Genomic DNA, 13,201 nt, shown 5'->3' with positions numbered 1-13,201 from the left:
AATCTCATTACTGATGCTTACTGGGATTCACTGACCCTAGGCTAAGGAAGACGGTCCTGGTTGTTTTGAGATTCTGATATATGTTTTACTTTTCTTTTAACTGTCAAACTGGGCAGTTTTATTTTCCTTTACAACTTAATAAATGCTTCTCGATGACTGCACATGAGGTATGGCTGATCGGTAGTTGAGAATGATCCCAATGATGGAGTTTTCCTGACAGGGTGTAGTCTTCGGTATTGTATTGAGTGGAGTGACTTGTATGAATGACGTCACTGTCAAACCAGCAAGACTGCATTTATGCACTTATCATTCTCAGGATTGTTGGTAACTTGGGCAGACTTTCCCCAAATCACCATGCCTTCTTGTGTCACAAGGCCCTACTTGCTCACATTCACTTCAGTAACTGTACATTTGGTGATCCCACCCAGGGTTGTATATAATGGAAATGATTGATTCTTTTTCACACTGAGAATAGGCAGGCAAAAGGTAGCTTTCAGCTCAGGGTGTGTGACATGGGCTTTTTTGAAACATAGACCCATTGGCCTAATGAGTGGTTTTCTTGTAAAGCCATCACCAACAGAGCAGACTTTAGTAACCATTCTCTTCCATGCCTTCTTTTTTCTTTCAATACTTCTATTTCTCCTTGGGCATGAACTTTGGTTAGAGGGACCTCCCATTTTCCCGCCTTTTCTTTCCGTTTCTGCTTAATCATGTTGGAAAGTACTTTTGCTTTCGCCTGCCCCTCTCTGTCCAGCAGATAGGCAGGGACACTCCCTGTGGAGTCTTCTCATCATCCTTCTGCTTGGTGTTTCTCTTTTCATGCATCTTAAAAGTCTTTTTCATCTGAATTTTCTCAGCATGGTGCTGTTTATGGTAGAGCTTAGCCTTCAGGGCAATTTTTTTTTCCTTCTTTGAATGTTCATGGGTCTCCGGACTTGCTTTCTTTCTCTTTTTCTCATGGTGGTCCAAACGATATCTATATCGTTTATGGTGCAATTCAATATATTCATTTTGTGGCATGATGACAGCCACGGAGCAGCAGTATTCAACCTCCCAGGTCTCAAAAAACTCTTAATTTCTGGGTGTCACTGGCCCACAAGCCTGCCTCGTTCAGTCCGGAATGGGAAAGCATATGTCTTACTTTTACTTAGCTTTGTAGCATCGTTCTACTCACTAATCTCTTGGCATTCATAGCTAGGGGGACATGAACACATTTTATGCCTTCCTATGCTTCCCTTTGCTAATACTGCCTGTGCAGAAGGAATATTTCTGTCATTTTGTTTTGCACATATTGGCATTTCTGAGTTGCTGGCTCCTTTAGTTCTAAGTCCAGTAAAATAAAAAAAAAAAATAGAAAAACAAATAAAACATACTCATACAATCCTTGACTAATCAATTCTCTGGTCTTCCTCCTACATTTAAAAATTATCAGACGTTCATTCTAAAGTTTTAATAAGCATTTATTGGAAATGTGGGAAAAAAGAAAAGGCTTATCTATTGCTCCTTGAGCAAAAGTTGCTTCATGATTGTTTTGTGACTTCCTTTTTTGAAAGAATATTCCTCCAATTTTTAAGTACTAAAAATTATCCTTTATCATAGAACAGTTTAGAACCTCAGAAGATAAATTGTTATAGCCTCAAACAAGTCTGTAAGAGGCAGGTGCCCTAATAATACTGGCCCTCAAAGATACATTTTTCTCTACATTGCCCCTAGAAGCTAATTCACAAGATTTTCAATGCTCCTCAAACTGTCATGAAAAGACTAAACTCTGCCACTGGACATAACCTTATAAAAATGATATTATGAAAATCTTAGTCATTAGGGTTTCTGGACATTAGCATGATTTTTATGAAGGTGAAAGGAATAGCTTTCTTCCCGACTCTGCTTTCCTTAGCATTTGGGCTGAGACATAATTCTCTTTACTCCTAAAGACTGACTTCCTACCTTTCTCTCCACAGAAGTGAGGAATTAGTCAAGGTTCAAAGTGAGCCATTTTTCTTTCACACTTTGTATAACCTATCTTCCTAGACTTGCCTTCAGCTAAAAATCTCCTCTTCTTCTCCAAGATAGAAAAAAATGCCCAATATATATCAGTGGATGAAGTAGCTGAATTTTTTAAAATTAATTTATCATATCTACATTCATTCCTATCCTAAATAATATAGCATATTACCAAATATATTTATATCATATTAATTTTGTATGGGACTTAAAGGCCATGCCAGTATTTGTGGCATCAATGACCTAAAATCATTAGGAAAATAAAACATATACTTGCAAAGGAAGTTGAAATAAAAACCAACTGGTGTTAGCATTTCAGGTTAATATATTTTATGTTAAAAAAATAAAGGAAAAGGAAAAAGCAAAGAAATGCTCTTTGTAAGTAATAAATGGGGATTCTAGAAGAAAAGCCTGTGCCTCTGCACTCTAGTGGGTGGATAATGTTGTGATACTTATTTTAGTTCATAAGCACAAATGAGAAGAATCAAAAGAATGAATTTGGGGCTAGGGATATAGCTCAGTAGGTAAAATGGTAACCACCATGCAAGCAGGAGGACCTGAGTCTGACCCCCAGCAAAAGTCAGTACTGTTAATCTGAGGAGGTTGATCCGTTAGGCTTGCTGATTCACCAGTGCAGCCAAATTGGTAAAAGTCGGCTTCACTGAGAGATTCTGTCTCAAAAACCAAGTTGGAGAGCAACTGGGAAAGACACCTGACATCAATTTCTGACCTTCACAAATGCATACATACGTGTGCATGGACACCATCACAAATGTGTGCGCACACAGGAACACACAGAGAGACATTTAAAGAGAATAATTAATGAAAAATGAGATCATGAGTTTGAAAGAACGAGGTAAGATATATTGAACGGTTTGGAGGGAGAAAAGGGAAGGGGAAATGGCATAACTACATTTTAATCTCAAAATTTAAAAGAAAATACAATTGAACAACAGTGACAGAAAAAAACAAGGCAGTTAGCAATGTCTAGCAAATCAAATTAAATCACAAATTTAGATGACCTCTCTGAAGATAAGATTAGAGATACTCATTCTATAATGGCGAGACAGAACTACTGTTCTTAACAAGGCAACAAGACAAAATTGTTTAATCTTGCTTTAAAGCCTAAAGCTCTACTGTCTGCTGGTTTCTGACTCAATAACTAGTAAGTGTTGAACAAGCTAGATTTAAAGTTGCCTAATAAAAGTTTCCTTACAACAGGCACTGAAATATCAAAAAGGCTATAATCAGTGAAATGGATTCAACTAGAATAGTATAAGAAAAAGCATTGGGTAATTAGGAAATAAGGAAAGCATTCTAAATGCAGGGGCCATTAAAACGTTTATTCACTACTAGTTTCTCTTTGCCTAACATAGCACAAAGCAGGTACTTTCTTCACAATTGCTATGTGACTTTGACAAAATAATCCTCCTCATAACCAGTAGAAATGCAGGCCTGCCATTTACTGCTGTCTCAAAGAAATTTTAATAAGCCACAAACTGATTTCTTTGTCGTTGTGGTAGTGGTGGTGATGGCGATGATGATGGAGATGGTGATGATGGTGACGGTGGTAGTGGTTGTTTCATGCAGGGTCCCAGATAGCTCAGGCTAACCTCATAGCCAAGTGAACTCCTGCTCCTCCCTGCTGAGACCTGAGAATTCAGGTATAGCTCCACACCCAGCTGAAACTCTCTTCTGGTTCCCAATAAAAGATCAGCAATGGAAAAGACTGCCTATGCATTAATTCCTAAAGTTATCTCTGCACTTATGTCATTGGTCCTAGGAAGGTGAATTGTCAGTGACACTTATAACAATGGTTGTTAGTCTGCTGTGTGCCTGATATTTTGCTGTGTGTTCTTATTTAATCAACCTTTATAACTCAACCAGATATATACCATCAGGACCCTTGTATCACTAATGAGCAAATAGACATTCAAAACAGTGTTCTCTTTCCCATGATTCACACCTGAGCAGCACAGAGATGAAATCAGAACCCAGGCTGTCAATCAAGAACCACCTTCATTCTCTTGATGCTCTTCTGATGGCCAGACATTATTAGAGGATTACTGAAATAGGGATGGAGGCCTGGTAAAGCCAAGAGATTACCTTGCCTAGTTTCTGGAATATGAGCTATCCTGGTCTTACTTCTGATGTTCTTTAAAATAGAGGGGAAAGGGAAGTCAAAGGCAAGAAGTAGAATTATTTTCTTCATATGTCTTTAATTAAAGGTTCTTTTTTTTTTAACCTTTCTATATCTGCCTTATGAGTTTGGGAATAAGTAGGAAGGAAAAGTTTGATCCAGGGGAAGGAGATTTCCTGCATAAAGTGCAGAGTCTGGAGCAGCTGAGTACAGCCTGAAGGGGAGCCCTTCGTCCATCCAGCTCTTGAGTCATATAGAGCAATATAGTAAAAAATGCACTGAGCTAAGGACTTTTGTGGTATTGCTCTTTAGACTTATACAAAATATCATTCATTGACACCAAACAGGCATTTAGATCATTTAGATCTTCTGTACTTAAGTAAGCATATCAATTAAGAGAATCTTAACTCTACAGCAAAGAATTACTTTTTTTTCCAGTTTGTTTGTTTGTTTGTTTGTTTGTTTGTTCGTTTGTTTAAATCATGTTGAACTGACTCATCCTATAGCATCCCTCTCCTGTGCTCTCTATGGTCTGTTTCCCTTCTTGATTTTCACTTCTGGCTGCCACTTCCAAGCTGGAGGAGTTTTGAACTCAGGAGGAAGTGTATATGGCTAGAGGGGAGTTGCTACCGCTGAATAGCTCTAGGCATTCACAGAAGCCCCTTCCAGAGCACCTCACCTCCACCACAGCTTTACATACCTTTGAATGCTACTGCAACATGGGTGCCAGTCTTACGTGACAATCATAGATCAAAAATATACCTTATCTGGTTCCTTCTACCACATGTTGGGGTCTGGCTTCTTTTTTTAAGGCATTATAAATATTTTTGTTTGTTTATACCGATATCCCAGTTCTACTCTGGCTGTAGTATAAATGGGGACCTCATCTACTTTCTTTTTGTCTTTGTCAACTTATCCTTTCCACAGTTAATATAAAGGTGGAAGATTAGCCAGGAAATCATAGTCATTGCCGATTAATTAAAAGGTAGGTTAATGAAGTTGACACAATCATAATGCTACTTATAATTAATAATATGAAAAATAATGAGGAACATAAAATAATAACTTGTCACTGAGCTGGCAGAGAAGCCACAAGAGGCAGAAAGTAATATGGCTTGAGGGATTTTTTTTTTGGGGGGTGCTATACCTTAGTGGTACAGTGCTTGCTCACCACTTGTATAACATGTACACTGCCCTAGGTTTGATCCCCAGAGCTACAAAGAATGGCTTGGCTTTACTGAAAGCTTCACCATTAAGAGTTTAGTTATTCAGCTTCCAAACTCTTATAACTTTAAAAAGCTGAAGATACAGACACTCACTGTAGGTGGAGACTTTAACTGAATACTCTAAAAGGCTTTAATACGCATTGTTGATTTGACCTGAGTCACACCCCAGAACACATACCATGGAGGAGGTGCATGCCTGTAACTGCATCACAGTGTAGAGCGGGCATACTAGGGACTCACTAAGTAGCCAGCACGTTCCCACTGAGTAGCCAAAACAAGGTTTAGTGAGAGACCCTGTCTCAAAACAGTAATGAAGTAGAGAAAGTGATCAAGGAAGATAACTTAAGTCAGTCTCTGTCTCTTTATGCAAGTACATCACACACACACACACACTCATACAACACAGACACATACTAATGCACAACATGTATGCACACGTTATTCAAACTTTTATATTCATTGCATTTCTCATAAGTTGTTCATTTGTTTGGGAATGTCTGATGAGATATCAGCAAGAAGCAGAGCTGATCTTCCTATAGAAACATCAATTCAAACAACCATTCCCACACAAAACTACCTGCACAATACCTGCAAGAAGCAATTTAAAGAAAAAAGAAGGAGAAGGAGAATCTGAGAAACTGGATGTATAGGAGAAGGTAGGAAGGTGTCTATCTGAAAAGGCTGTGGAGAAGATGAGAGAGGTCTTGTTAATACAGGGTGTGGCACATGAAAGCTAATTCCTACTGGGGGCAGTGTTTTTAACAGCTGGGGAAAGGGTGTTTATTTTTTAAGTCCTAATCATAAAATGCAACACCATTAAAAAGGAATCTCAGTAGGAACTTGAGATTTCAGTCATTTTTAAAGCCCTGATAAAGGACACGTTCCACCATTAACACTTGGTCAGAGGCTCCCATTAGTAATTAAGGTGACAGTGTGCATATGCATTTTGTAAGACATAGTGAGTTCTGGAAGAAGCCAATCCCTATCTCTCCCCTGCTAATAAGAAACTGAGAAACACGAAACAACCCCAGATGGTACATGATGTAGTAATGAACAAAGACATTTAAATGGTGTGAATTAAGTTTTACTTTGTGTTTCAATAAGAGATTCACTGCCCAGAACATTTTAATTGTAAACTAGATTCCCCCATGAGGCCTTAAACTACTTTATGTTCAATATAAAGCTTTGTTGATCTGGTGTGGGCAGCATTATTCATCACCTAATCTCAAGGGGATATAATTTTTTTTTTCATATTGGGCAATTGATGCATAGCCCTACTAGTTTAATACTAAACTGTATTTCATTTCTCCAAATAATTTATCTTCACACTGGTAAGAAGCTATGTCAAATGAGAAGATGCAAACCAATTTCATAGATATCAAGTTATTTTTCTGAAATTCTAAGTGAAAATAACCTAGTAGGATAATATTTCATGTTTTGCCAAAATATTCAAAGTGGATATGCAGGGCACTTTCTGAAAACTCTCTTCTCTGACTACCTGAAAAGGAATATTTCTTTGAAATATTTATTGAACCCTCTGGCAATGGACAAAGAGATAAGTCACTGGGGGTGCTTGGTCATCCCTAGCTTGCTGCCTGACTTGATGGTCAAAGCTGTTTTATGCCTAGAACACATAGAAACCAAATCAAATCCAGGCAGCACAGCACAGAAAGACAGAGACCTGTGTTCCACCATGTCATGTGGTATGTGTAAGGGAAGACACCCACAGACCTGCTGTCCCACCCACAGCACTGGCTTGCCATAGACACACATGGTCCCACCTCCTACCACACAACAGTATGGTAAGAGGAAGACAGACAGAGACCTGCACACTGCCATGCCCCCCACAGACCTGTGCTCTGCCTTTTTGTGCTCAGCACAGGTGGATCCCCTAGATACACAACTGCCACCACACCATGCAACACAGACAAAAGATGTCACCCAGGGGCCCACCAGCCACATGGCCAGCCTGCAGCAGGAGCTACTATAATGTGTGAGTATGTGGTAGATAGATGGAAGAGAAAGACAAATGGAGCAGCATGAGTATTGTGAAGAGAGATGGAACTGGAGACTTGAGGGTAGAAACGAGAAGCCTGTTGTGAGTGGCCAGCCCCATCATCTAGTGTCATGGTAAGGTCCTAGCCTGCACTGACACCAAAGTCCATGGTTGGGTCCACAGGTCATATTACCACTAGTGAACTCTAAGGACATCCTTGGTTGGGGCAACAGCCAGGGACCACATGAATGTCCAGGGTTCATGGGCTGTGCAGAAGTGGCTCTGCTCCTCTGTAGTGACAGTTTTCGAAAATTTGTTTTCAAACAAACAAACAAACAAAACATATTATAAGAATGTATTTTCATTGTAACCCCAGGTATAGGGATGTGGGGCTGCTTCAGTCTGTCCATAGCAGTTGACTATAATTTGTCTCATGCTCTAGTAGAGGCAAGATTTTGCTATCTGCAGATAATTTCTGTTATTGTGGGACATTTCTAATTCTGGGAACTTTTTAGGGAGTATATAAATGCTAGGCATGGTGAGTGGTTGTTGGCCATTTATGAAGGCTTTTTGAAGTTTGTTAGTAGCCATTGTCAAAGAAGAAACAGAATGAGAAAAAGAAAGAAAAAGAAAAGGAAAGAAAGGAAGGAAGGGAAGGAGGGAGGGAGGGAGGGAGGGAGGGAAGAAGGAAGGAAGGAAGGAAGGAAGGAAGGAAGGAAGGAAGGAAGGAAGGAAGGAAGAAATTAGATGATTTAGGGATTCTCTTAATTCCTCTCTCTCCTCTATCCTCATTTCTCCCCTATCTAATGTTAGGGGGTGAAATGGTGGGGGACTAGGAGGGGAAGAGTAGGAAAAAGAGGAGCCCACAAAGTAGCAAAGACCAGTTACATCCCTCACTGGCTGCAGCACTCTGGAGAGATGGTCCCACCTATCACCATTGGCATCACTCAGGAGTGCAGGACCTGAGCTTCAACTAGGCAGCACAGTGGAACTGGCCCTGGTGGTGGGGAATAGAAGAGCTGACCCTGCTACTCATCTACTGTGGGGTGGCACTGGTGCAAAGGCCATGTGCCCCACCACCACCAGTCCCTTACCACCTCTGGCCATTGGGAAAGCTGCCCACAAGGTCATCCCTGAGCTTCACAGTTGAACTGGCCCGCTAGTGGGGGTGGAGGTGAGCTGACCCCAAGGGAAAGAACACCAGAGACCTGACCCAGCTCTTCACAGGTTGTAGCACTTGTGACAGAGACCCCCAAACCTTGACTGGGCAGTACAGTGGAACTCCCCAGAGGTATGGGTGCCATAAGCCACTCCTGGGGGGATGAGAGTGGAGGAACTGACCCTGCCTCCTGATGATGGCATTGAGTGACCTCCAGAGCAGTGCTGGCGAGCTCACCCTAGAGGTGTGGATAATAGAGAGCTACTGATCAGCTCAGCTAACACCTAGGCCCAGATCCAAAGCTCAGAATTGGCTGACCCCCAAATCTGTATCATCTGCAAAAGGTGGGACACATGAAAGGGCCAGTCCTACTGATCCAAAGCTGCAGGTTTCCATGACACAGGACAACAATAAGATAACTCGGAAGAGTCCTAATGTGATGGTTTGACTATGCTTAGCCCATGGGAAGTGGCTCTATTAGGAGGTGTGGCCTTATTGGACAAGGTATAGTTAGTGAAAGTGTGTCGTTGTGGACATGGGGTTTTAGGGTCTTATGCTCAAGCCTGGCCAGTATGATCCAGAGCCTCCTCCTGACTGCCTGCACAATGTCATGTTTCCCACCATGATAATAATGAACTAAATCTATGAAACTGTAAGCCAGCTCCAAATAAAGGTTTGCTTTTGTAAGAGTTGCCTTGGTCATGGTGTCTCTTCACAGCACTAAAACCCTAAGACACCTGGTAAGGACAAATATTTATGGTGTCACAGAACCCAAAGATCTCAAACCAGACCAATGACTCATTGCAATAAATATTTGCAAGTGAAGATATGTAAAAAAAAAAAAAGGAATAAACTATAGAGCACACCGTGATATACTACAGCTTCCACAATGAGATGTTTTCTATGGTTTGTGTGTGTGTGTGTGTGTCTGTGTCTGTGTGTGTGTGTATGTATGTGTGTGTATTTTTAGGCAGATATTATAAGAGTGAAGGGCAGATATGAAGAGATGAGGAGATGAGCTTTACTGGAGTACATGATCTGAACCTCACAAAGGATCAATAAAACTAACAGAAGAAAGATATTTAAAAAGCAAAAAAAAATATTTATTTAGTAAAATTCAGTGATCATTTCCCAAGAACCATTTTAACTTTAACAATCCTCTCACATCTAAGGCAGTGATTTTTTTTTTCAAAAAGGAACTGAACTAGGATATTTTTAAAAACATTCTGAAGGATTAAGACACTTCATGGTTCATTAAGAATCACAATTGAACTCAAGGGCAGTCACAGCTACATAATAAATTTGAGGTCCTCACAGGATACATTAAAAAAAAAAAAGAAAGAAAGAAAAGAAAAGAAAAAAAAAAACTTGTCTCAAAACCAAGAAAGTGTCAGAAAGATGGTGTGATGGTTTGTATATTTTTGGACCAGGAAGTGGCACCATTTGGAGGTTTGGCCTTGTTGGAATTGGTGTGACCTGGTTGGAGTAGGTGTGTCACTGTGGGTGTGGTGGGTGTGGGCATAAGATCCTCACCCTAGTTGCCTGGAAGTCAGTCTTCCACTAGCAGCCTTTGGATGAAGACATAGAATTCTTAGCTCCTCCTGCACCATGCCTGTCTAGATGTTGCCATGCTCCCACCTTGATGGTAATGGACTAAACCTCTGAATCTGTAAGCCAGCTAAATGTTGTTTTTTATAAGACTTGCCTTGGTCATGGTGTCTGTTCACAGCAGTAAAACCCTAACTAATATAGATGGTACATGGTTTTTTGTTTGTTTGTTTGTTTATTTGTTTGTTTGTTTTTTTCTTTTTGTCAAGATGATGACCTGAGGTAGATCACCAGGACCTACATAGTAAAAGAAGAGAACCAACTCCCACAAGTCATCCTCTACTTCCATAGACAGGGACACATGTATGTGGACATAAACATCACAAACACATACAAAATAAATAGTACAATTTTTTAAATTAAAGATAAGCAAAAAAATCACCGTTATTCAACTTCAAGGTGGAATAATTATTTTTCAGTTCCAATTCTGTTACTAATTGTGGTTGTATGAACTTGGCAAAGTCCATGACTATCCTAACATTCTTTATCTCACAAAACAACAGTTTTTTAAAAGTGGTCAGCTTTGAAATTATATATATGCATGTTACACGAAATGTATGCAGCAGGTTGTATTTGCATATGCATGTATGTACATATATATTGTGTATATATGTGTGTACATATATAATGTACATATGTATATAATGTATACATATACATGTATATACACATTGAATGAATATATTATATATGTTTTCATTCAATATGTATGTACACGTTATACAACCTTCTGAGTCCATTTAGTCACACACACACACACACACACACACACACATATATATATATATGAAACTGACACCCACATGTATGTATATATATATGTATATATATGTATATATATATATATATGAATTGAGGTCATGAATTTAACAAGGGAAGGATGAACATGGGACCAGTTAGAGGAAGGAAAGAAGAGAAAAAATAATTCTACTTTAATAGAAAAAATAAAATTAGAATTATAGATATTTTAAAATCTGGCTGAGAATCAAGTTTAGGATTTCTTCGAAGTCTTACTCAGACTGCTTCTTATGAATATATAATCTTCAGTCATACCTGATCCTACAGAATCAGACTCACAGGATGTCACTTCTCTCAAGAAATACTTACATCTGAAAAGCATGAGAACCACCTGTGTGGGTTGCTTTTCAGCTCCAGCCAGGCATGGTGGCGCACATCTTTAATCCCAGCACTCAGGAGGCAGAGGCAGGCAGATTTCTGAGTTCGCGGCCAGTCTGGTCACCAAAGTGAGTTCCAGGACAGCCAGGACTATAAAGAGAAACCCTGTCTTGAAAAAAACAAACAAACAAACAAAAAAACTTTCAGCTCCACCATACATCTCAAGCTGACAGAGCCGGAGGAATGGGACCATATAAGGTATTACTTGGATTGCATCAGTGCTGTCAATAATCACTATGCAGACCCTCCTTCTGGTCCACACCTCTACCTGCAATCTCATATCAGCACCCTACTCCACAGCCCACAGGTCTGCCTGCTTCCCAGGAGACCTGCTCACATCCAGGACAAACAGCTGAGATACCCACATCCTAATCCTCCACCTGCTTGGCCCACAGCAAGCCCAGCAGTTGTGAGATATGACCTGGTGAGATCAGAGCTCCATCTTTCTTTTAGTCCACATCTCTGCCCTAAAACTCAGTTTGGCACCCCACTTCACAGCCCACAGCTCTGCCTGCATTCTAGAAGGCCTGTGCACACCAAGAAAAACCAGCTCCGTCTTGTAGTCCATACCTCTATCTGCAACTGAAGATCTGCATTCCCCTCCTGCCCCCCGCCCCCGCCAAGTACAGCTCTGTCTGCCTTTGGGAGGCTTGCTGACACCTGGGACAACCAGTTCCAGAGACTTACCACTCCCAGGCCCATCAGGCCTACCAACACCAGAGACAACTAGATGGCTAAAGGCAAGCACAAGAACAAAATCAACAAAAGCCCTTGTAATATAATACCAGTAGAATCCAGATCTCCTACTACAGCAAGCCCTGGATATCCTAACACACCTGAAGAGCAAGACTGTGACCTTAAATCTTATCTCATGAAGATGATAGAGGTTTTTAAAGAGGAAATAAATAAATCTCTTTTAAAAATACAGGAAAACAAAAATCAAACAGGTAGAAGCTCTAAAAGAGGAAACAAATAAATCCCTTTTAAAAATACAGGAAAATACAAAGAAACGGGTGAATAAAATAAATAAGGTTGTTCAAGACCTAAAAATGGAAATATAAACAATAAAGAAAAAACAGAGGCAGCCCTAGATATGGAAAACCTAGGAAAAAGAACAGAGACTATAGATGCAAGCATCACCAACAGAATAGAAGAGATGGAAAAGATTCTCAAGCATAGAAGATAATATAGTAGAAATTTATACATTAGTCAAAGAAAATGTTAAATCTAAAAACTCCCAAACATGAAACATTTAGGAAATTTGGGATACCATGAAAAGACCTAATCTAAGAATAATAGAAATAGAAGAGGGAGGACATTCCCACTTCAAAGCCCAGAAAATATCTTCAACAAAATCATAGAAAAAAACTTCCCTAACCTAAAGAAAAAGATGGCCATAAATGTTTAAGAAGTTACATAACACCAAATAGATTGTACCAGGAAAGAAAATCACCCTGCCACATAATAACCAAAACACTAAGTGTACAGAAAAAAGAATATTAAACGCCACAAGGGAAAAGGGTCAAGTAACATATAAAGGCAGACTTATCAGAATTACACCTGACTTCTCAACAGAGTCTGTAAATGCCAGGTGTCTTGAAGACCCTAAGAGACCACAGGTGTCAGCTCAGGATACTATAACCAGCAAAACTATCAATCACTGTAGATAGAGAAAATAAGATATTCCATGACAAAACCAAACTTAAACAATATCTTTCTACTAATCCACCCTTACAGAGGATACTAGATAGAAAACCCCAGCACAAGGAGAGTATACAGCTATGAAAACACAAGAAATTAATTATCACACAGCAAAACCAAAAAAGATAATCACATACGGGGAGAGAGAGAGAGAGAGAGAGAGAGAGAGAGAGAGAGAGAGAGAGAGAGAGAGA

At 39.8% G+C, this 13,201-nt stretch overlaps 1 pseudogene; it reads right to left on the bottom strand.

Moving 5' to 3' along the window:
• Window positions 1-275: 275 nt before the first annotated feature.
• Window positions 276-1,020, bottom strand: LOC110307441 (annotated as a pseudogene).
• Between the last annotated feature and the right edge of the window lie 12,181 nt (window positions 1,021-13,201).

Source organism: Mus caroli, chromosome 12 (genome assembly GCF_900094665.2).
Source record: "Mus caroli chromosome 12, CAROLI_EIJ_v1.1, whole genome shotgun sequence".
NCBI lineage: Eukaryota > Metazoa > Chordata > Mammalia > Rodentia > Muridae > Mus > Mus caroli.
The sequence above is the reverse complement of the archived record's forward strand: the minus strand, read 5'-3'. Positions and strand labels throughout refer to the sequence as shown.